The 24,467-nt window shown below is 36.7% G+C and overlaps 1 pseudogene; it reads left to right on the top strand.

Annotated features, from left to right (window-relative positions):
• Positions 1-9,587: 9,587 nt before the first annotated feature.
• Positions 9,588-24,467, top strand: part of LOC135217668 (uncharacterized) — a 79,693-nt pseudogene continuing 64,813 nt past the window's right edge.

The raw sequence follows: 24,467 nt of genomic DNA, 5'->3' as shown, positions 1-24,467 counted from the left end.
TAATAAAAATGTCATCTACGTACCGAAACCTTGTTGCATGTATTTGAATAATCACTGTAATATGTTTAGTAAAAAAAATACTCCAAATTTGCTCTACGAGACGTTGTTTAAAAGAATTTTCCATTACGAATAGACTTACAATCAGAGACAATTTATTTCATTCCAAAATTTTATCGACTTTATCATAGTTATAATCCGGTAGTTTAAGGTTCTATAATGCTGATTCAAAAGACACTCTTGTAAATAAAGAACATACATCAAAACTTACTAATCGGGAGTCGGGATTGATCGCGAATCCAAGTAGTGTTTTCTCCTTGAGGTCTGAAGAAGTAATCAAATCATAGGTCTCAAAATATTATTTTCTTAATGCGTTCTGAACAAGCAGTATAAATATAGTAAGGAAGGAGAATTAATGGAAAACTGAATAACAATGTGTTTATTTATTTATTTTTTCATTATTCTTCTTAATTTAGTGATGTATGTCTCAGTTTCTTCATCAAATGGATTCCAATTCAATTTCGTGTTTGTGTTGCTTTAACTATAAATCTTCATATCTGAAACGTACGGGGACTTTCTTCAGTAATACTATTGTACCCTATTTATCAGTGATATATATATATATATATATATATATATATATATATATATATATATATATATATATATATATATATATATATATATGTATGTATATAAATATGTGTGTGTGTGTGTGTGTGTGTGTGTGTGTGTGTGCGCGTGGTGTGCGTGTGTTCGTGCGGCTCTATATAATAATTTTTTTCACGTACGCCAGGCTTCATCTGTTGACAAATACCAAGCTGCAAATTTCATTTAAAATTGAATTCATCCAACCCTCTAAATCCCCTACATCTAAGGAAAATTGTAACTGATGAGGGCATCTGCCCCAGTATTAGAACCTGAGTCTTTTGTCAACTATAGATACAATTATAGTCAAGTAGTAATTATAGTCAAATAGTTTTGACAATTCGGCTGTCAAGAGAATCATACGTTGATATCGACTCTGCTGTACGTATTCCTATCGAATTCAGGTAGCAACTTTACTTTGTATCGATAAACTCATTTCCACTTAACTTTATTTTGTATCGATAAACTCATTTCCAATTTGATATGAGTTTGTTAAGTGCGTAGCACTTGTCTAATTATGAATTTTGATATACTTATGGAGAAGCATTCTGGCAAGTGAAACTTGTTCATTGTCATTTTCCGGAACTATGCAGTTTGTTAAATATTTGCTTTTACTCTCCTGTATATTAGAAATAGATTACCCGTGTAGTTCTATTGTAGTCCTGAGGAGGGCCGTGGATTAATGGTGAAATAACTGTTGACTTGAGAATGATTAAATAAACCAAAATAGAAGCGATTTTTGTTTACCACTTCAAGACATCAGCCTTGAAGGTTAGAAGAATTTCAGATATTTGGAAGTTTTCCCAACAAATCTTAGGTACCACACGTGCAGTAGAACTTGAGAAAACAAAAGAATGTGCGAGAAAGTGTGTTTATACACACACACACACACACACACACACACACATATATATATATATATATATATGTGTGTGTGTATGTATGTATGTATGTATATATTATATTCGTGTGTGTATGTATGTATATATATATATATATATATATATAATATATATATATATAGTGTATAGTATATATTTATATATATTAACTTATGCATCAGAAACTTAAAGCCTTAGAATATAAGCTAGTTACAACCCAAAGAGCTATGAGAAGAAGAATAATGGGAATAACTCTAAGAGACAGAAAAAGAGCAACATGGATACGAGAGCAAACTAAAGTATAGGATATTTTAACAAAAAGTAAGAAAAAGAAATGGGCGTGGGCAGGACATATAATGAGAATGTCAGATAATAGATGGACGAAAAGAATAACAGAATGGGTCCCTAGAGATTGCAAACGAAGCAGGGGAAGGAAGAGAGGACGATGGATTGACGAGCCAAGAAAATTTGCAGGTATAGAATGGTATAGAAAGACCATAAACAGAAGGGAGTGGACTAATAACGGCTGATGATGATTGATTGATTGATATATATATATATATATATATATATATATATATATATATATATATATATCACACGCACACACACATTTATATTATATATATATATATATATATATTATATATATATATATATATATCTAACGAGGTCAAATGACACTCGTTTAAACAAATAAAAAAACACACCTAAACTGGTAACGTAGCCTACCTTTTCATGTTGAATACCATCTCTGAAGTTAGCTGAAAATCAAAGTTTCAAACTAGGCTAATATAAACTCTCACTGTTACAAAAATATACTTTTTCTTTACCAAAATTAGCTTACATGAAAATGGAATAAAATGAGTTAAGAATGACCCAAAAACAAGAAACGTTAAACTATTATATTACTCTCAAAATCATATTTAAGTCAGTACCACCTTTTCCTCTCTCTGTCCAAACATTCATAGTCTATCAAAGTCAAAAAAACGTCTAGAGAAAACCCATTTTTCTATATGGTGACTTCGAATCCATCTGAAATAAAGAGACTATAATTATCATAACATAAACATTAAAGTTCATCAATAAAAAATGTGTGCCTCACCTCACTATCCTTTCTCTGGAACTGAAGTAATTGTTACTTCAAATGTTAACTTTTCCAAAGTTTTTCACTTTACCTTATTTGATGGACCTCCAACGCCCCTCCTACACCAAGAACACTTGTTGTCTACATTGACAGTTGGCCGTCCAATTACTCTGCCGATTCACATACCAGAGATTATATGTCATTTTCTGTGACGCGTAACGAACTCACACTCACCAATCGACGCACAGACACATACACGCTACAAACATGAAACTCATGATCTTTGGAAGGCGTCACTGACCTGTTTGTTTTTCATCTCAACATCTTCGAAGAATCCAGCGTTTCGCATCTGTCTCTAACAGGCAAGAGCAAAGGTTATCAACCCCACTATTTAATATTTTAGATTGCTACTAGTGCCTTTAAGATATATATATATATATATATATATATATATATATATATATAATATATATATATATATGTGTGTGTGTGTGTGTGTGTGTGTGTGTGTGTGTGTGCATATAATGTTCCTAATGTCCGTAGTACAAAGTTCCACATTGGCCGAGTGCATTTTGCGCTCGGCTACCAATCCGGTGGTCCGAAGTTCGATTCTCGGCTCGTCCAACGCAGAACCAGAGGAGTTTATTTCTGGTGATAGAAATTAATTTCTCGATACAATGTGATTCGGATCCCACAATAAGCTGTAGGTCCCGTTGCTAGGTAACCAATTGGTTCCTAGTCACGTAAAAATATCTAATCCTTCGGGCCAGCCTTAGGAGAGCTGTTAATCAACTGAGTGGTCTGGTAAAACTAAAGCATGGTACACACTATGCCATCATGTATCAGGTACGTGATGCAGTAGTGGTGTTGAAAAAAATTAATAGCGGCCAAACTGTACTGCAACACTGCTCACTTGTTCTCGCAGCTCAGCTTTCAACGGCAGGATGTCTGCCGATGATGTACTTTGCCAGGGGACTCTACTGTGGGGTGTAGTTGCTCTGTGTGCTGCAAAAAAAGAAACTTTTGATGAAGAAACGTAGAACCTTGTGGTGTAGCAATGGCTTTCACGGCGACCTCTGAAGGGAAGCTTCAATTTTTGGAGCTACAATTCGAAAATCCAACAGACTTTGAAAATTACACAAGAATACCAATTCTTGCATTTTATTAATTGTTGGAAAAAAATTGAACCATATATTTGTAAGCAGGAGCTCGTTCTTGCAGCTGGAGGATCATATGCAAGACTCCAATATTCAACCAGGATTTCAAAACAGAGCCTCGGTCTAATCATCCCCGAAACCTGTGAAGCCATCTATAATGTCTTTAAGGAGGATTATTTGAAAGTAATGTTCAAAAATAGGTACAAAGTACTACACAAATATTTTTTTATTACAGGAAACGCAGCTCATCAAAACACCATAACTTCGGAGTGTAGAGATCTTCCGTGCCAGTTCCAGAATTCTGTGATGCTTTGATTGCAGACATTCCCCTGTGGAATTGTGTCCTCAGGGTGTGCAGCGTTTTAGTAATGTCTTCATTCCGCAATGTAAAGTTTACAAAACTCGATAACTCCTGATGTTTCTCATCTTGTAATGCTTGCATTTGATGTTCCAAACAGATGGATGTTCCATCAGTAATTCCATAAAATGTAGTGTTAGTCCTTGTCCACTCAAGGGGTTTGGCGGGTGGTGGTAAGCGGACATCCTCTCCCTCTGAAAGTTGGTGCATCACTGAGCTGAGTAATGAAATGGCTCTGCCCCATCAACACGTTGGTGATGCGGCTTCGTTTTGAAAAAGTCATTTTTCAATGCATCCATCTAACACTGCGAGCATCATGATGCATAGTGAGTACGGGGCTTTAGATATACTTAACTGTATGTAATTTTCAGATTTGTGTTGATTAGAAGTAAACTAAACAAGTGTTAAATTCTCAATGGCTGTTTGGCAGACTTGCAGACGTTGAGATGGGAGTAGTTTTATTATTTAACAATACAAGATTGGTCAATAGGTCATTAAGGGTTAACAAGAGTTGCCATAGAATTTAAAACTGACCTTTTATGTCTTACCTGATTTACTGGCGGAGCATACGGAGATGTGTAAAAATTAATCCATCCTGTTTCCTAGTATTACTCGGTAGGTAAGGGTCATATTGATATAAACATCTCTCTCATGTTCTGGTATCTTTGAATCTGCGAATACTCTTCTATATATGGCGAATGGCAGTAATTTGATCTAGTAAAGATACAAATGCAACATGCGTGTCTGCTTCAAGTATTGTGTAACCCAGATCCTTGAATCTTGTGTGTAACATCAGCCAAAAGGAAATAATTAAACAAGACAGGACAGCGGTGGACGTTGTCGGGGTAAAGACGGTTGATGGGATAATTTTTTTGAATACTTTTGAGGTAACATTTTGTTTTCGTCGATTAATGTAACTTATTGACATTTGCACTCAGTTTGTTCGTAACCTTATGTCAGTTTTGCGGAGATCTAGGAAATGTACTTGCAGGCCTAATATCGATCTTCTAGGATGTCTAAAGGTAGTTTTTCCCCGTTATTCTTATCGCATTAATATTTTATATTGTCCTGGAATATTATCTTGAAGTAATTCCAAAATAACCATTGCACAGTTGCAACTCCTACTCTCTTCTAGATTTTTAGCTTATTTCATTGCACTTCATTGCATGAAGATAACAGCTATATTTAAGTACAATAACAGTACTTCATACTTTCCATTGAAGATCATGAAGTTTTGCTAAAGTGCATTTTCTAGCTTTGTACAGGGTTTATATTTGTGTGCATGGGTGAAGATAAATTTTAATCAACGTTATCTCTTTGGACATGCACTTGTCATTGCGAATGGTTGCGTGCTTTCATCAGATGAACTAGTCTTATGTAGTCTTCGAATATTAGCATGTCACGCTCTTCAGAGATGCGTTACGAAATTTGTTTTCGAAAAGTTTTTATATCCCTCTGAAATGTTGATTCCCTCGGTATGTACTTACCGTATGTTGATAGTTTGAGTTGGGAAACTTGCCCTGCTTTCGTAAATCGTGCGATTTGCTTAACTTGTCCCGGAACCTCGACACTCGTTATGTGAAAACTTTTACACCAGTCTTTCGTCATACCAGATGCTAGCCGGCAGTTTCGTAATTCCGCTTATTCAAGCTGCTCTAAGCAAATCTGTGCTCGTATTTACAAATTAAAAAGTGAAAAAAAAAAATTAGATTTCTCTGTCATACACAGATGCGGTACACTTTGATATGAGAGAGAGAGAGAGAGAGAGAGAGAGAGAGAGAGAGAGAGAGAGAGAGAGAGAGAGAGAGAGGGTTATATTAAGTTTCAGGGAAAGGATTGGTAGTTTCGTTACCAAATCAAGTATGAGAAATCGCGTTAATTTTTACTTGGTCCATCGGAACACTAATTGAACGTGTAAGGATGTTACTACGGTTTGCCTACACACCGTGACATTGCTAAAAAAATTTTTTTTTATTTGTGATTATGGACTACCCTAGGATATATATATACATTTATTCCATGCAAGGCCATCGGATTTTAGATCGATCTGTTTATACCCTCCCGCCATTATACTCCTGTGAGAAAACGTCGTTAAGTCATCATATTCAGCCAGCCCCATTCTATTGCAAGTGTATCGAGGAGTATAGAAGCCAAGTGTACATTTATTTTGCACGAGTGCACTGGTCGTAGGGCACTGGCATACTGTGCCTTCAGACCCAGCCCCTCATCACAAAATGAGATGTATACCACATCTCGAGACTAGTCGAGTCATGATCAATAGTTCTGGCATACCATCCACGACATTCGCTCACGATTCCCTGATAGGTCTGCACATGGAAGCCACGTGACCCACTGACACATATTGACTCTGGGTCTACTATAATTTCTTAATGGGCTTTTGAAATGTCTTCTGGCTGGAGTGTGTTCTTCTAAATGTTATTAGAAGCATTTTTTTTACAGCTGGTGACATACATTTTGGTAATATTTATATAGTTTTAATTAAACATCTAGTTAGATTGTCAAGATCTTGGAGACACTCTTCAATTCATAGCTGCCGAATTTCGAATTTATTTAAGAGTCATTCGATTTTAGTAAATATATCCTCAAAGAATGCCCACACAGCAGTGTAGGAACTTTCGCTAAGGTATTTATAAAATCTGTTACATTTATTAGACTTTTTCCTGCATTCAGTAATGGACAACGCAGCTCTATTTATTACGTGTTATCGATCATAACATCGTACTTGATGCCCAACATGTTGCAATGGTCATGAAACCATGTGAACTGAACGTCCAGCCACCCTGAATAACAAATAGTGATATATTTGGCTGATGACGCAATTCCCTTTGGCCTTTTCTTAACCGGTGGCACGTGTACGATTGTGTAAGTTTAACTTTATATATATTATACATATGTGTATATGCATATGTATATCTGTTTTGCTATACAATATATAAAAATAATTTTTATATACATGTATATTTTGTATGTATGCATGTATGTGTATATATATATATATCTATATATATATATATATATGTGTATATATATATATATATATATATATATATATAATGAGTTATATATATGCAATGACCTGTTGTTACTAGTGCAGTATATGTCAACTTCTTTGGCGTTGTTGTATAAACAGCTGGAGTATATTTACTAAAAGTGAACGTGTCCTGCAAACTAATTAGCACCATTCAAGAATAGAACTTATAATTTTCAGGTTTTTCATTAAAAAAGAAAATTAAAAAGGGCTAAAATTAACACTATTTTTTCAATGTTACATTTCCATAAAACGTCGTGTTGCACCAGAACAGACATGCACAGACATTAAAAGTTACAGAATAATTAACCAGAACTTCAATAAAAAGTTACTTATGGCGTTTTTATATGTTTGCTTTTCATTAGAGACATTTCAAACACACAAACTTCGATCTCTTTTATGCCAAAGCATTTAGTGAGTTTCAAAATGTTTTATGTATTCATTACTGCTTTGATGAAAGAAAACCTTGGTTTTTTATCAAAATTTTATGTGTCCCGGCTACAAAAGCGTAAAAAGGAAAAAGTGGGTTTTATGTAATAATTGATCTGCCTTTATGCCAAGAGACTTCATATATGATGTTGCACATTAATATCTGTTAGAAGCCCACATGTAAACTCAAGTACAAATAAATATGAATGTGTTACTTTAGCAAGTGCGCAGTGTACTTCGTTCTTTCATGCCTGTGTCTCTTATACATCCGTTAATTAAACACACTCGCAGTCTTTCTCTCTACTCTTTCACAATTTGCATTGTTGATTCATGCTTTAGAACTGATAAGTTATGGCTAATTTTTCCAAACAAGAATGAATATCCCAAAATATGCGAAGTGTTGTGAATCGAAGCATTCATGATTACGTCCTCAAACTATTAAATTCTCCTCGCTTCGTTATATCCAGCTCGTGCATTGGAATACTGAATGGAGTGTTATGTTTTTCTAAATTTTACTATTGAAATATTTTTTTATTATGACTTATAATTCCTAGGTGAACAAGACCACAAGCAAGGGCAGACGATCGTTTGGTCAAGACTTGTTTCGTGTAGTTAGACATGCATCATATATATATATATATATATATATATATATATATATATATATATATATATATTGCATGTGTTTGAACAGGAAAACATTTGTCTTAAACAGACTTACGTTCCTCATTCACGTTCCTCATTCAATCTTTAAAATCGTTTACCGAGTGAAGGCGAGACCCAGTTTGCGTGTTGTCATAGCAATCCAGTTCCCACAATCCTCTGGTAATATGATGTTACTTGCGTTGGTTGTTTATCATACAGTTAATGATTATATAATCCTCTAGAAGTTTCAAGTCGAATTTACTGCTTTTGTGATGTTGGATTTCCTACACCGTTGGCGTTTATATTTTTTGCTGTTTTTGTATTCTGCAATAACCGTATTCTGTACTTTACGGATGTTGTAACTCTGACAAACATTTGCTGTATATCATGGGACTATTTAAATGTATACAGTATTGTTCTACAGTAGGCTTTTTCGTGTTCGGTGTTTGAAGCCTTGATACGTAGATAAAACGCACCCAAACATTGTGAAGTATGCCTTTGTATTTCCATTGGCCTTCGATGAATAAAGAATGTATTATTTTTATGTCTGGGTATGAGTTTGTCCTTGATCGTTAATGAACATGGTACAAATATATTTTTGAATGGTTTTACGCGATCACCCCATCTATGCTATATATGGTGTTCATTATACTTTGATTAACGTGGAAACAGTTTATCACCAAGCATGTACTTAAACGTTTTGTGTATTGACCGTAGACTTCACACATTGTGATTTTGAAACTTTAAATCCGTGACGAAGGCAAATGTGAGTTGCAGTCAGTAGCTTTCGTTATTTTAAATTTGAGATTTGGTTTAATTTAACTTCCACTGAAAATTACGAATAGATTACGTAACATCCACGAAGAAAACATTTTGTTAGATGTAGGAAATTTAGTTCTAAACGTAATCCTGCAGAAAATGTTGTCCCGTCTTTTACTTGAAAAAACTATTTTATAAACAGCTCTTACTTTCAGTACAGAGGTAGGACGAATACTGTCTTGAAGTCGTGAAAAATATCATGACTATATACATAATAAAATATTGATAATCTTGAATAGGATTACAAAAAGGCATTACGTAAATTAGAATGCAGATTATGAAATACTTGTAACCCTAACTTATGCAACCTAATGGAGGTATAAAAAATTGGGAGAAGACTTCTCCATAGAGTAGATTCATTTTTCAGATAAAGATTCGCAACAGGAATAAACCAGAATAGAACGTAAAGCGAAGGTAGAGAGAGAGAGAGAGAGAGAGAGAGAGAGAGAGAGAGAGAGAGAGAGAGAGAGAGAGAGAGAGAGACTAGCATTACGAAAGGGGTGTTTGGGCAATCAGGATGACGAAAGAGTTTGGCGGTGGAGAGTGGGAGAAGGAAGGAGAGTCGGAGGAGGTGTTATTGATTGCGCAGGTGCCTCCTCCTCCTCGTTCTCCTCCTCCTGCTCCTCCTCCTCCTCCTGTCGAGAGACACGTCAACATATCGCACAAATGCCCAAATCTACTCAATGCGTGTTTGTGTCAGATCTCGCTGCTTGCATCACGCATTTCCACGAGTTGATGCAATGACTTCTAAATCAGGGAATGTGGTTGACACTACTTGTTTGTAGACAAGAATATGATTTATAATGATCGACGACTTTTTGCTATTTGGGAAAGTCCTTTTCTGTCAAAACCAAGTTTGTATTGGAAACATGCGTGGATGTCAAATACCATTGAATCACGAAATCGATTCCTTTTAAGCGAATTTATGCCTCTGCGATGCATAACCTCTCCCCGTTTTGCAATACTGTATTTTTTTTTTAAATAAGGATATTAAGACCCTTATTGCTGCAACTTTTCCGTTTTTTAAGATAGTGTTGCAGTTAGCGATCAGGGAAAACGTAAGTCGTGGTTTGTCAGTTAACTCTTTACGTAAAATGAATGAAATAGAAATGGATAGAAATTGCCGATCATAAAAGTGAATCCTGTCATAAATATGTTTATATTATACATTACCAATGTGTTGTTTTCTGAAGTCCTAAAGATTTTGAGTAATATCACCAAATAGGGAAATGAATCCTAAGATGATTTATTTTACGCGACTAGATCTGAGGAACTATAAATACATCCTTTTTTATCTGGAAGCTGACACGTGTCACTTATATGGAACATCTAGATTCAAATAGTACTTTCGTTTCATATTGCCTTAAGGGTCTCGTCATTGTTTAACTGAAGTCGTTAGTCATGTTTTTCGATGGAAAAGTAATTGTACATTTCTTATATTTTGTCGATTTGTCCTACTAGTGTTTCCTATTAACGTAACATTTCATGTTTCCGCGACAATTGAAACGCTGACCTTTGAAAAATTTTGCTAATGTCCAAAATAATGAGTTCGCATGAAAATGGAACTCCGAAAGAGAAAACCGCCTAGTGTGCTTACATCATCCAATAATAATGTTCCTGCATTACACCTTACATCGTGTGATCAGTTTGTGAACATTGTTAGCACGATCATTTTCAGTAATTCTGTTAAAAATATTTTAGAATTCTTTTGATTAGATCTGAAATCTTATTTGCGAAGTGGTTTGGTTTTCCTTTTTTGTTTTTATTATTGAGGAATGTTGGATACGATGATCATTAGTCACGTATTTAAAGGTCGTTTCATAGAGGTGCTTCATACAGGTAGCCGATAGATTCATGTTTTCATGTACCGCACTGACATGCTTAGGCTAAGCTTGAATAAATTTGTTTTGTGACTTTTGTTATTGTACTTATCTGAGATGAAATCAGTCTCCAGATCTGGAAAATATTCTGTGTTTTCTAAGATAATTATAGGAATTTATTTTGCCTTTTTCTTAAAATAAAAAAGACACTTGGGGGTGTGGGGGATTTGTAGAGAGTTTTATAACCAAAGAGCCAAAATGGTTCCTCAGGTTTGAAAATAACGAAATAAATTTCATCGAAATTTATGTTTAGAACATTTTCATTTTGCTTTCATTCTTAATCGCAGCCTTGAGTCTTCGAGTAACGATGAACTTTAGCTGGCTGAATCCGGTGGCATTACGGTTCGTGAAATATTCAAGAGAAATTGGACCGTCTCGAAAAAGAAAAAAGGAACGTTGGATTGCGTGTAGATCTCCTGTCGAGCCACGTGACCTACTGTGGGCGCTATTAATAACTTCCTTGATGTTTTCTGTCATATTTACACAAACATTTTAAGAATTCTTTTTTCATTTATCGTGATGCTGCTCGAGGCTGCGCTTGTCTTACTGAGCTACATTTTGTTTCTCTGGTTATATGATGTCGTTCATCCGTCCATTATTATATTTATATTATCACAGTAGTCCTTGAATATATATCTGCTTATTACTAGTTCAGCTCTGTTACCACCTCTGTTGTTTCGGGAGATTTGTAATTTTTTATGAGAGTAAGAAAAAATTGGTAGATACCACTATGGCTCTCTCATAGATGTGCGTATGTACAAAAGCCTGTGTCTGTATCAAGATGCAAGACGATCTTTTATACGCAAGCTATTTGAATCAAAATAATCTCACCGGAGATAGAGAGTGAGTTCTGAAATTTGATTGGGACAGTTTTAGACCACGTCAGTCATTGCAGCCTTATGTACCTCTTTGCTTGCGTAACGGAGGAAACGATTTTGTTCAGTCTTCGAAGAGTAGAAATCTCATGAAGGGATGAATAGCCTCGGTAAAAATGCGAGTTCACACTCATGTTGTCATAGCTCTTAAGTCTTCATAAAGGTCACAAATTGAAATTTGTATGCAAGGTAATATTTCTTATGTAAGTACACATCGAAAACGGGTGTTTTTTTTTTCCCGAGGTGTTTGTTTTTGTTTCATATGGTTTCATCGTCACTATTCACAAGAATGCCAGAAAATGAAAGGGGATCTCAATAGCTGCACAGTCTCAAAAGGGTTGAATATAAATTGGACAAAAAATTCCAGTAGAATGATTTTATAGTTATATCTGAGAAAAATACAATGTTGCTGGTTACCTTAGGAAATTAAAATCATTGGGTTTTCGATTAGTAGCCATTATCCTAAAACAGGACACTAAGAACGAGACCGAAAGTCTGAACAGAAGCAGTTATTTATACTTAAACTAGGCAAACAGATTGCCTGTGCCTTTTTACATGTGGAAGTTTTATGCTATATTGGGCATCACCCATTAATTGCGTTGAGAAACATGCACATCAAACCGCTCTCAGAATGTGATGCTTGGAGGATTTTTTTTTTATTTCTTGCAATAAGTCAAATAACTAGAAGCGAACACCATCATAAAATATTAGAAATTAGTAATAGTATACAACTTGATTAGTGGCAGATGACTTTCTCAAATATTAACAATTTTGAAAAACAACATATCCAAGTAATTTTTTCACTCCCTTTATGGATGGATCAGCAGACTTGATTAAGGAATACATCTCAAGGGGTTAGTGGTGCACTGGTATAATAAATATAAACTTTTGGATTTTGAGACACTAAAATGTTCTAAGGTAAGCAGCTCCATGGAAATGAAGGACAGTTCTTAGTCAGATAGCAAAGTTCCATCATATTGATGAGCATTTCCAAGTAAGGTTTCAAAAGTATAACTTATTAGAAATGACAATTTCAGGTCAGTATATTTTGCCATAGAGAAAAGAACCAGTTAGATATCAGTGAATTTTCAGCGGTGACTTTTATGAATGTACTGGTTCGTTGTTTACTTTGTTTAAAGCACCCGACGCAGCCATGGAATATTGGAAATTTCTGGCAAGGAACTCTCTCAGTTCCGAAGTCAGGTTAAAATGGTGATCGAACTGCAAGCCAGTTGTTTAAGCTGTCAGGAGGCGGCTGTTTCTAAAGTTTCTAACTAAATGCGAACAGGGAATAAAACTCTTCTCCTAATCTGCCTTCTGTTAGCTGTTAAAGTCGTCAATCGTGCTCGGAGGAAATCTAGTTTTCACCTCGATTACCAGACGCATGACGAAACCTTATGAATAAAGTATTGGAACAAAGGAATATTTAGGATAAGGTGAGTAACTTAAGGAATAAAGAAAAAGAAAATACGAAAAATAATGGACATTTCCAATATTTCAATTCCGTTATTAGTCTTATTGGTGATATACTGTTGTTAAATATAAAGGACCGTCAAGTGATTTCTTTGAGCCTCCACGATAGTTTCCGGTCTTGATTTTTTTTTTCTTCGCTTTTTTTTTTTTACACAAAATCATACTATTTCACTGACCTTGAAATGCATTTGGTAGACTTAGCCATAAAATGAATTCAGGAAGTTTTTTTTTTCAAAAACTTACTTGATTCTTTATTCTGGTTATATGTGGTAAAATCAACTCGTCCTACAACTAAAACGCACCGAAATGACAGTCATGCACGAGAACTTATCCTGCTTGAAAATCAAGCGCATAAGTTTCTTTCCCTCTTTCCTTTGTATTTTTTATATTAACAAGGCTTTTGCGTTATGATGATATACAGTGCCACAACAGCATCAGTTTTACTTGGTAATTGTGGGGTACTGCTTCCTCCTTAATAATGTCAGCAGAACGAGGAATGTCTTGATATCGCAAGTCAGAAGGAAGAATTGAAATGGCCAAACTCTTGTTGCGTGACCGGTGAGGGGAGTATGGTTAATCTCCTTCACGGTCGGTATATTGCTTACAGAAAGCAGGGGCTTCCATGCGGTTGGAGAGAGAGAGAGAGAGAGAGAGAGAGAGAGAGAGAGAGAGAGAAATTATCGTTGATCAGACGAAGGGACTTTGAGTCAGTGCTTACGAAAGTGAATTTTAACTTTATTAACAAGCAAACCTATGAGCGTCGTGTTTGTTCCCAGACTCATTGCAACGAATGTTAAAACAGAGCAACAGACGTTAAACATCTCGGTAACAATAAATTTGCCATAGATTTAGGTATGATTTTTATTTTAAACATGTTAAGGAGACTGAAGAGCGCAGCATAAAACCATCAGTATCGAGTTGTGGTATTAGAGTAAAATAATTCCTCATGAAAAGGGAAGACAGAAGTTAACGCAAACCATACATGAGAGCAATATTCCAATTAGGGACGGCTGAGGTCACTATTTGGGAAAAAGAAAATTGTGACATCTAAATATGGTGTCTATTTTTGGTGAGGCTTATCTAGACATTTGAGCTCCGGGCCTCATTAAGGCAAAATTTGGAAAATCGTTAACACTCCGACAAAGTTTTGATAGAATTGAGAGGTTAAATATAAATTCACTTAGAAAGTAACAGAGCAATTAATGCCTAGCTTCCATTCTGGTAAGGCTCGAATTTGTTTGATACTCACAAAATCAATCCAGTTTTGTCTGGTATCTGTTACATTCCCACACTACTACGTTATTTTGGTATGCGAAAGTTTTCTTGTTTGAATTTCTTTTTACATTTTTGCTTATTGAATGTAATGTCTTGGTATTCAGGCAAAATAGTTGTAGTTACTTACAAAATATTGAACTGTTCCCAGTAGCATTATATTATCTTACGGAGACGGGGCAGTTTTTTGACGAAAACTATTTTGTTTATGTTTATTGACTACACTGCGACTAAGTTAGATTGATACTAGGGACTTATGTAAATGATATTTTAGCATAACTTACTTGACATTTATCTAAGCCACATGAAAACTCACGATTGAGTTTATGACAAAGGGGAGGACCATTATAAAGTTCGATGTTGAATATGTTATTGTATTCGGGTGTTTGGCCTTAGGGGGTTAGGGTCGGGGTAGTGGGAAGGGCCGGTGTGAGGGGGGAATGGTTTATGCCATCACGTGGCCTTGAATGTCATGCAACACAAACTGGTAACGTTGCGTGCAACACAATTGGGTCACGTTTAAAGTCCACGTGGTCGAGGTATTCCTTTGGTACGTGGGATGGGTTGGTGTGGCTGGAGAAAGGGGGAGGGGGGGAAGGCCAAGGGGTGTTACATAACGTGGTTCTCGAACAGGGATGATGCGTTAGGGACGGCTTGTTCATCGGGAGACTAGTTAATCAATGGAAAGCATCAGTAAGGTTTATATTTTATTTATTTTTTTTTTTTTTCTCATCAGAACTATTGGCGTATCTACGCTGTGTAGGAAGTTATGAGTTGGAAAGCTTGATGAATCTCTAAGGTCGGACTTCAACAGTCACAAAATTCTGTTCACTCCAATGTTGGTAATGAATTATGTTGCAAGGATGTTTTTACCTGATTTGAATTCAGAGGAAGAACATTATTTACTCTTCAATCCTGTTTGTTAAAATTCGAACTTGTATCCGCATGCAGATTGTGACATACTTTCCCAATACAAATATTATTTTGATGTGTCAGGTTTTTTTATTTGGGTTCGTTCGTAATCTCATCTGGGTTGTTATAAAACGATCAATCGCTACACTCTCTCTCTCTCTCTCTCTCTCTCTCTCTCTCTCTCTCTCTCTCTCTCTCTCTCTCTCTCTCTCTCTCTCTCTCTCTCTCGTTTGTAAATAGTCCGACTTGATTACTGTCGCAATTGAATGTTTTTGAGGGGTTTCATTTTGATGCATGATTACATGGCGCAGACACAAGATGATCGTGAATTGTGACACAACTTCCTATTCAAATGGCAGCATCATTGACAATGACAACAACACGCAGGTTCAGTCCGCTATCCTAATAGCGTGACGGAGATGCGTTGTTCCACACGAAAGCCTCGTTCACGCCATGTTGCGCGTCCGAACCATTTTAATTCGGAAGTGGAACCAACAGTTTGATGTTTGCTATCAACGTCTAGTCATGTTATGTAAGAACAAGTTGTATCACACTACCTTGCTTTGATGAATTAAGTATGCCATGTGAAATGCTTTTCCTAACGGGTTTCGTGATTTACAGCGACAAATCATGCAGAAAAGTGTTACATTAGGATATATAGTTAGAGAGCATTACATGTTTCGGTAGGTTATTAAGTATTGGTTTACTTATGCGACAATTACCTCTCAGACATAGTATCAATTGAATTGAAGGAAGTGTACGACTTTACGTCCATCATTGCTTCTGCGGGACACCTGACTTACACATCGTGGTAAACGGAAGTTTTTCGGAGTCTGAGTAAGTTTTCAATAGCATTAAAAGTGTGAGTAATTCAGTTTTCATTGTGGGAGGAGCGGAATGCAAAAATGTTTCCTAAGAGAGAGAGAGAGAGAGAGAGAGAGAGAGAAGAGAGAGAAGAGAGAGAGAGAGAGAGAAATTTTATCATTTTTGTAACAAAGGTAATTTGGAGATGGAATAACTTTGGCAACGAAGTGTCTTCATGTAGTTAGTTTACTGTTGCTTGTCAATATCAGGTGCCCAAAACGAGACCAATCATACGAAGAAGATGAGGCACGTGCATCAACCGTGGGCATTCAGGAGAGAGAGATAGAGAGAGGGAGAATGTAGGTTAACCCTGAATTGTTGTATTATATTTTATTGTATTCTCGGTGTAACTTAGATCAAATAAAACTTATCTTGTCTGTACCAAATCGAGTCAGTGGCCTGGACTGTGGTGTAGAGTCAAGAGTAGCAATCCGCATCGATGACGTTAAGCCTTGCGGCTGTAGGTCTCGCTGAAAAAATTCAGATAAGAAATGCAGATTTGTTGTACGAAGATTACCCTGAAGTTATATGGAGGTCATAAATTGTTGGGGGAGGAGAGTGCTGTATGTGTACACGAAGAGGGGGCAGAGATTAGACTCAGGGTTACACTAAACTCCAGAAAGCAAGTGCATTCAGGATACAAATGAAATTTTGAATAAATTGGGCGGTGAATTAAGGAATGTTAATTTGGCGAATAGAAAGGGAATGAAAAATGAGATAGGAGTCTGGAATATTAGGTCCAAGGCATTTTTTGTACTGCTAAAGTGGATAGAGGCAGGGGGAAGGTCAGTAACAACAGAGCCCCACATTTCTCCCCAGTACTTCCCTTCATCAGCCATTACTGTCTCCCCCAGACGAAGGTACATTATGTGTCGACTTTTCCCACAGTTTTCTAGAAGAGTACAGACATCATCCATGTTACTAATAGGAAAAGGAATGGGTATTCGTATGGCCTTCCTTTCACACAGCTATCACCCCTGTCCCTTGTCTAATCGGCCTTGTGTCTTATAATACTGGGTCACCCATAGTTTATATCCAGACTGGTGATCAGTAGTGGAATAAAAGTAGTAGAGGGGGAGGCAGAACTTAGAGAAAGGAAAGGAAGCGCCACAAAGGAGAATGAGGAGCAGGTGTTAGTGTAGGGAGAGAGAGAGAGAGGGGGGGGGGGGGGGGGGGGGGGGGGCGAGAGAAAGATACGGAATGCAGTGCGACTTACGCAACACCCTTCCATAAAAAGGTTAGAAATTATATATACACGTGACTGGTTGCTGGGTGCGTAGCCATGGTTGCCGAGGGAGGAGTATACTTGGCTGGTTGGAAATGGGGAGCGAATGGGAAGGGAGATGGGACGTATATGGGACGAGGGAAGAAGAAACCCGGGTTAAAGGAGCTGCGGTAGATGCGTAAAAACTCTCTTTTGACTTTTACATAAGATTTATTCAGACCTTTGCTACGGTAGAAGACAGATATTCTCATGATTTTCCTCCACATTTCGCTTGTGTGTGTGTTCCCGAATTCATTGTCGTCCTTCCATAAAGAAGAAATATTTTTAACGAGATATTTAAAAAATATTTATTTTGGTAATTAATTTACTTAATTAGCTTTTTAAAGAGGGTTCATAAAATAGTAGGAGAGCAATATGACCGTGATTTATGTGATACAGTACTACCAGTAGTAGCAGAAGTGAAGTGAAAACTAGACTCCCAACATTCCTTGCAGACGCACGGGCTTGGCTCATCTCCCATCTTGCAAGAGCCAGAGGGATTTGCGAAGGTAAATCAACCCGCGTAACTTTGCGTTGAGGAGAAATTTTACCTTACGTAATAAATTGTGTCGGGGGTTAACAAGTAATTATTGTATAACTGCAACTGTAGATTGATTGATGCAAAAATGTACCACGGCGTCACAACAACTTAGGTCATCGACGACCTGCAACTGTAAAATATATATATTATATATTAATTATATATATATTATATATATATATTATAATTATATATATAACAATATATATGTGTGTGTGTGTGTGTGTGTGTGTATGTATGTATGTATGTATGTATTTATATATATTATATAATATATGTAATGATAGTATCAGCTGGGTCCTACGGGCACAAGAAGAATTAAGAGTCATTAGACGTGGGTGTGTATGTAGGTGAGGATTTGAGGATTTGAGGAAATGATGAGTGCAGAAATTCAGAGGCCCTTTGTGTCAAGGGCCTTTTGGCGGTTTACGTATATATATATATATATATATATATATATATATATATATATATATATATATATATATATATATATATATATATATATATATATATATATATATATATATATATATATATATAAATTCTACTCAAACGCTACATTTGAATCATTCATCGACAAAAAGATGCAAGCTTCGTTTTCCAGTAGAAAAGTGATAAAACAGAAATAAAGTCAGATATGCATTCCTAGACATCCCCTACTTCTGTCTGGAGAGTCCGTATCAGTCCGCTCTTACGTAACCTCCGCGGACTGAAATAGCGAAACGTGGAACACCTCCTCCTCCTCCTCCTCCTCCTCCTCCTCCTTCCTTCCTCCTTCCTCCTCCTCCTACTCCTCCTCTTCTTCTTTCTTCCTTCTTTCCTTCCTCCTCCCCTCTAAGAGCGGGGGGACAATTGTGTTAATCGCTTAAACTCGTTGCGGCATGTCTCTTCGTTCATTGGTCGTTTGAGCAGCTCTATCCAATCAGAGAGTAGGAAAGAATGGCAAAAACGTTTCGGTGATCCTGCCATGCCCAAGAGGGCAGTTACTATGAGGCTCATCTGTACTCATTTTCGGTTACGTAACATTTGGCTTTTCATCCCCTTGCCATCTGTCTGCCCATGTCTTCGTTCTAGTGCCCATTCTCTGTATTAGATCTCCTTTTTGTTTCTTTGGGGTTTCCCAGATACGAACTCGGCCCTTTTTTGAATAGAGGTGTATAACGCCTTGATTCTATACCGCTTTTTTTTTTTTTTTTTTTTACTATGGTAGAACTTCTGAACTCTTGGGACTGCATTACTTACATAACAATTTCTTCTTTAAAATGAATGAGAAGATATATATATATTTTTTTTTGGCTATGCCATCTTAAGAATAAAAGAAAGTGGTGAATATTACAGGCGATTTTTATGCATCTTCATTATTCTTATTGCGTTCAGCGAGGTACAACGCGAAGAGCCTTTGTGAAATTCCGCCATATGTCTTCCCTGGGCTTTCACTTCCACACTTCTCCACTTATCTACAGCCTCCAGGGTCTTCGTTCTCATCCAGGTAGGTGTGGATCTTCCAGCTCTTATTGTGTTCGCAGGAGCCCAGCTGGCACTCATCCCAGGGCCTGGGAAGGACGTGTTCAAGTCATTTCCATCTCCCATTCATTATCTGTTCTACATATGGAACCTCCTCCGTTTCTTCTTTGGTGTCGTTCCTCACACTGTCTTGCCATGTGGCTTCTATTATTCTTCTTTTAACGTTCGTATCCATCCAACCCATTGCTTGATTTGCCTCAAGAGAAGCTGTATTGGGTGGCATTATTAATCCTTTCCCCATTTAGTGTTATTTCATTCATTTTGTTGTAAGTCATTTCTTTACATGTATGATACATTTTGTAAAATTAGCTTTGTAAAGCCTGAGTTGTATTGCAGATTAAGATATCTTCGTTTGCTTATGCTTAATCCTGCCAGCTTTTTAGCGTTACTCCACCCTAAAACTTTCCCTTCCACTCCCATAAAAGGGCAAACAGCTTGAGTGACATGACATTTCCCTGTAGCACTTTAGTACAGTAGATTTACTTGACAAGACTCCATCAGTATTGTTTTGCGTGCGTATCTTTTTATGTCCGGAAGTAATAAATGCCTGTGATGTAAAGTAATTAGTATGTAAAGACTCTCAATTAGACCCACTCTTACGTAGGAGTCAGGAAGTCGTTATGTCGTAAGTCACCAACCTTTGACATGAATGATTTGATCGAATTGCTCAGGCTTTCCTATACTGTTGGTGGTATTATTAAACAAGGATTTGACCACCACCTCTTTTAATATCTTCATTTCCCTTCCAGCTTAGTGCACTGACTAGTTATTTTTTTTTATTTATGATTTTGCTGTCAAATGGGGATGGTTACTGTATACGTGAAGGATAAAAGAACATATGAACTATGATTCCAGTTAAGGTAATTATGGAATATTAATTATCTCTTCTTCATATCTGCAATGTCCTTCAAACCTTTCGGGACGTTGAATCGGGAATTAAAGTAAATAGAAATGTATCTCTATGATTGCTGGTGGTCTTTTTCTCTTAGTCTTTCGGAAGCGTCATTGGGAATATTTTAACGAAAAAGAGGCATTGTTACATTTCACGAACGGTAAAAGCTACTTTTCACTTCAATTAAGCAAGTAAATCGGCATTATTTCTCCAGCTAATACTGCTGTTGGCTTGCTTCTAACATACATTCCCATGTCACATTATTGGCGAAGACGAAAATAGTCATGATTGTTTGTCAGTAATGTCACCAAGATGAACTTCCTTAAACACCGGAGAATAAGGTGACTAACCTTTCTACCCCTGAATTGGCACGCTCTTGAATTTTTTTGCGCTCCTAGACTGAATATTTGGGTCACCTGGCTGACGTCAGAGAATAGGTTCTTAAATCGTGGGAGTTGTCCTTACAGAGGTGGTAGTGCCTCTCGTGATATTTCCGCTTTGTTTTTTATTTTTTGAATCGATGTAATCTTGTTAACAGTTTTGGCTCTATTCTCGTACAGTGGACGGGTTACCACAGCATAATCCTTTTAAATGAGAATGAAAACGCTGAGCAAATCCAACGATTTTCCTGTCAAGTTGTGCTATGTGAATGCTGCACGTTGCAACATCTTCACCAACTTGCTATGTCCAATTCGTCCAACTGATTCTAGAAGCAAAGTTTTGGTTGATTTACTTTTTCAGGCGACTTTTTCTATCATTTTTTTGCTGTAAGACTTGGCAGGGAGGAGAGTCCTTCGTGATCTTTTTCATTCCTATTTATGGGCAGTAATTAGTTTTATATTATGTGCTTCGTTTATTACTAGAATGTTACGCGTCTTCACTAGGTGGTGTTGATTCATTTGTTTTTGCATTCACGTCAGGTGACCTAATAAACTTAAGAATTTATGGATTAGGGAAGTCGAGTACGTCTTGATCTAGTATTTGGGTCCTAAAATTTGCTGTAATAAAGATTTTTGCTTTAATAAACTGTTGCTACACGCTTGTATGTGTATGTGGAGAATGTTCTTGATTTAAATTCATTATCAGTGAACCTCATGTGGCCTTACTTAAGGTTCTTCGCAGCGTCCCTTCGGCCCCCAGCTGCAACCCCTTTCGTTCCTTTTGCTGCACTTCCGTTCATATTCTCTTTCTTCTCTCTGACTTTCCACCCTGTCCTAACAATTGATTCATAGTGCAACTGCGAGGCTTTCCTCCTGCTACACCTTTCAAACCTTTTACTATCAATTTCAGTTTCAGCGCTGAATGACCTCATAAGTCCCAGTTCTTGGTCTCTGGCCTAAATTCTATATTCAATTCAGTTCTGTTATCGGTATGTGTGACTGTTCTACCTGTGTCCGCCTTTTGATTTGTTCCAAAATTTTGTCAGATTAGCAGAAAAAGGTTAACCAAAAGGTAAAGTATTATTGTATTCTTGAAGTGAGATTATCTCTTTCTTGAACAAAGCCTCTTGACACAGGTATCCAGGTTTATTTCCATCCGTTCTTTGGTATGTTTTCCTCCCTTAGGTTTTTAATCTGACAGTGTCTTTGGATATCCGAGCCCTTCCATACCTAAGCTTACATTTTCTCTTAACTTCTAAATGTTTGTCCTTAAGTTCGAGCTAGCTAATGTCAGTAAAATTCAACAATTACGGTAATATTGTTCACCTAATAAAGCCATTTCATGACCTCAACAACGTTGTGAGATCTCTAGGAAAACTTATACACAGTTGTATTAGAAACATTCGTTGAAGTTTTACTTCAAATAAGAAAAACCTATACCAGCGGTCTTTTAGAAAAAGGCCAAACTACAAAAAAAAATACTGTTCGACTTGATAAGGGAACTATTTATTTATTTCTTTGTACAAATACCTGAACTAAATAGAATCCTTCACATTTTGTGCTGATACTATACATTAATCACTTAGTCTGCCTGCATGTGTCTGTCACCAGTCCACAATTTATTTTATTTTTCCTAGATAACTGCTTGCATGCGTAATTTTATATTCATATTTAGCGAGACGTTTGTTATCGAGTCACACATTTTAACTTTAACCCGAACGTGATAACGACTTTTTTTTTTGTACTTTACTATGATAACTTTGCTTGCATTCATGGCATTTTTTACGTCTTTGAAGAAAAAAGTGAGACATTATGACCTTTTGTCCCCAGCACGATCGAAGAATTTTTATATGTTGTATCGCTTTCCTTCATTTATGCTGCTGCGAAATTGTTACGCTGATTCATTTTGTCTGAGGCCTTTGCTCATTTTGATGATTTCATATTGCTTTCAAATTTCGTATTTGGGCTCAATTTCAGTCTCAAAATTAAGGTTATCCAGATATAGTAGGGAATTGTTATCAAGATATCTTGTAAACTCAAGTATGTTCGAAGTACTTATGGGTCAGTTTTCTAGTTCCACTTGCAGCCTAGTCTCTCTCTCTCTCTCTCCTCTCTCTCTCTCTCTCTCTCTCTCTTGCTGTGTGTGTGTGTGTGTTGGTGTTTTCATATTCTAGCTCCTCTCATATTCAGTAGCTTGATATCATTTGAGTACTTACGCGACTGCATTAGCTGGTTCTCATATTGTAGTTAAAGGTCAGAACAGCATTATTTATTACAAGCCTAGACTAAACTTCATCTGTAAACCTACTTTAATGAGATGTGGTACTGGTGTGGGAATGATAATGTGATTAAGTATGGGGAAACTAGAATCGTAGCAACACAGCAGTGGTTATAGAATCGACCACTAATGAAAGAGAGAGGACGATGATCAGAAATTCAGTAAGATTATATGGTGATTTATAAATGCCTGTAATCCCAGAGAAGGTTTTTTTTTTTTTTTTTTTTCGACAAGGCATCTCTTGGCTCGAGGGTAGTAACAGGCCGTATAGATGTCAGCATGTAGGTGCCAGCATCCTGAGACGAAACTAGTGGTAGCTGACGCTAGCCAACGTGGCACAGATAGTTCCTTTAGTTTGACGTTGAAAAGGGCAGTTCTTTTGTGTTCATTATTTTCATGTTTATTATCTTCACCATAAATATTCTTGTTGGTTTCACACTGCATGTGATTTGCTAACCTGAGCGGGTTTGTGAATGATCAACTTTGTTAATGCAGTATTTTGCGAGCCATTCATTTTTCACAACGTATGCTACCTATTATGGATCACTTGACTTGCGAATCTGGTCTTATAACTATTGTCAAGTCCATTACATGCTCCTTTAGTTATCCCAATACAAACTCACACCTATCCCATTTCCCCCACTCCACATTTCTCTCTCTCACAACACTTTTTCGAAATGCTCTCCAAGAATGTTATGTTTTCGGTTAGTTTGGCCGACTTGTCTGTCTGTCTGTTAGCAGGCACAAATAAGATTTTAGTTTGGATCCGAATGTGTCTGTAAGGCTTTCTTTTGTTTCGTAGCAACTGATTTGTGATCCTGACGTTATCTGCATCAAAATCTTGTAATACAACACTGTGATCTGGTAAACTCCTCTTTCTTTAAAAATGTGCTAATTTATTTAGATCACTTGGCTTCAACATTTTGACCTGTATGGTTGTACAGTCATATATTAGTCTCTTCGCAATCGCTCGCGCACCCACACAAACAAACAGGCAAACACATTTACGCCATATACCATTTCTTGTTACGGAACCAGTAGGTTTACCAAGACAAGTTGCACAACATTACTCTCAGACGACGCATAATTTTCCTTCATAATTTCGCTTCTGTATTTGTAGTAAGTCATCAAAACGCAATCCAGACCATCAGATTTTTAGCGCAATGCTCAGAGTTGAGCAAGCAGTTTGATTGCCTAGAACTCCACTTACACCTAAAAACTCACCTGTTCATTTTTCGT

Source organism: Macrobrachium nipponense, chromosome 7 (genome assembly GCF_015104395.2).
Source record: "Macrobrachium nipponense isolate FS-2020 chromosome 7, ASM1510439v2, whole genome shotgun sequence".
Taxonomy (NCBI): domain Eukaryota; kingdom Metazoa; phylum Arthropoda; class Malacostraca; order Decapoda; family Palaemonidae; genus Macrobrachium; species Macrobrachium nipponense.
Note: the sequence above shows the minus strand (reverse complement) of the source record. Positions and strands in the feature narration are given on the sequence as shown.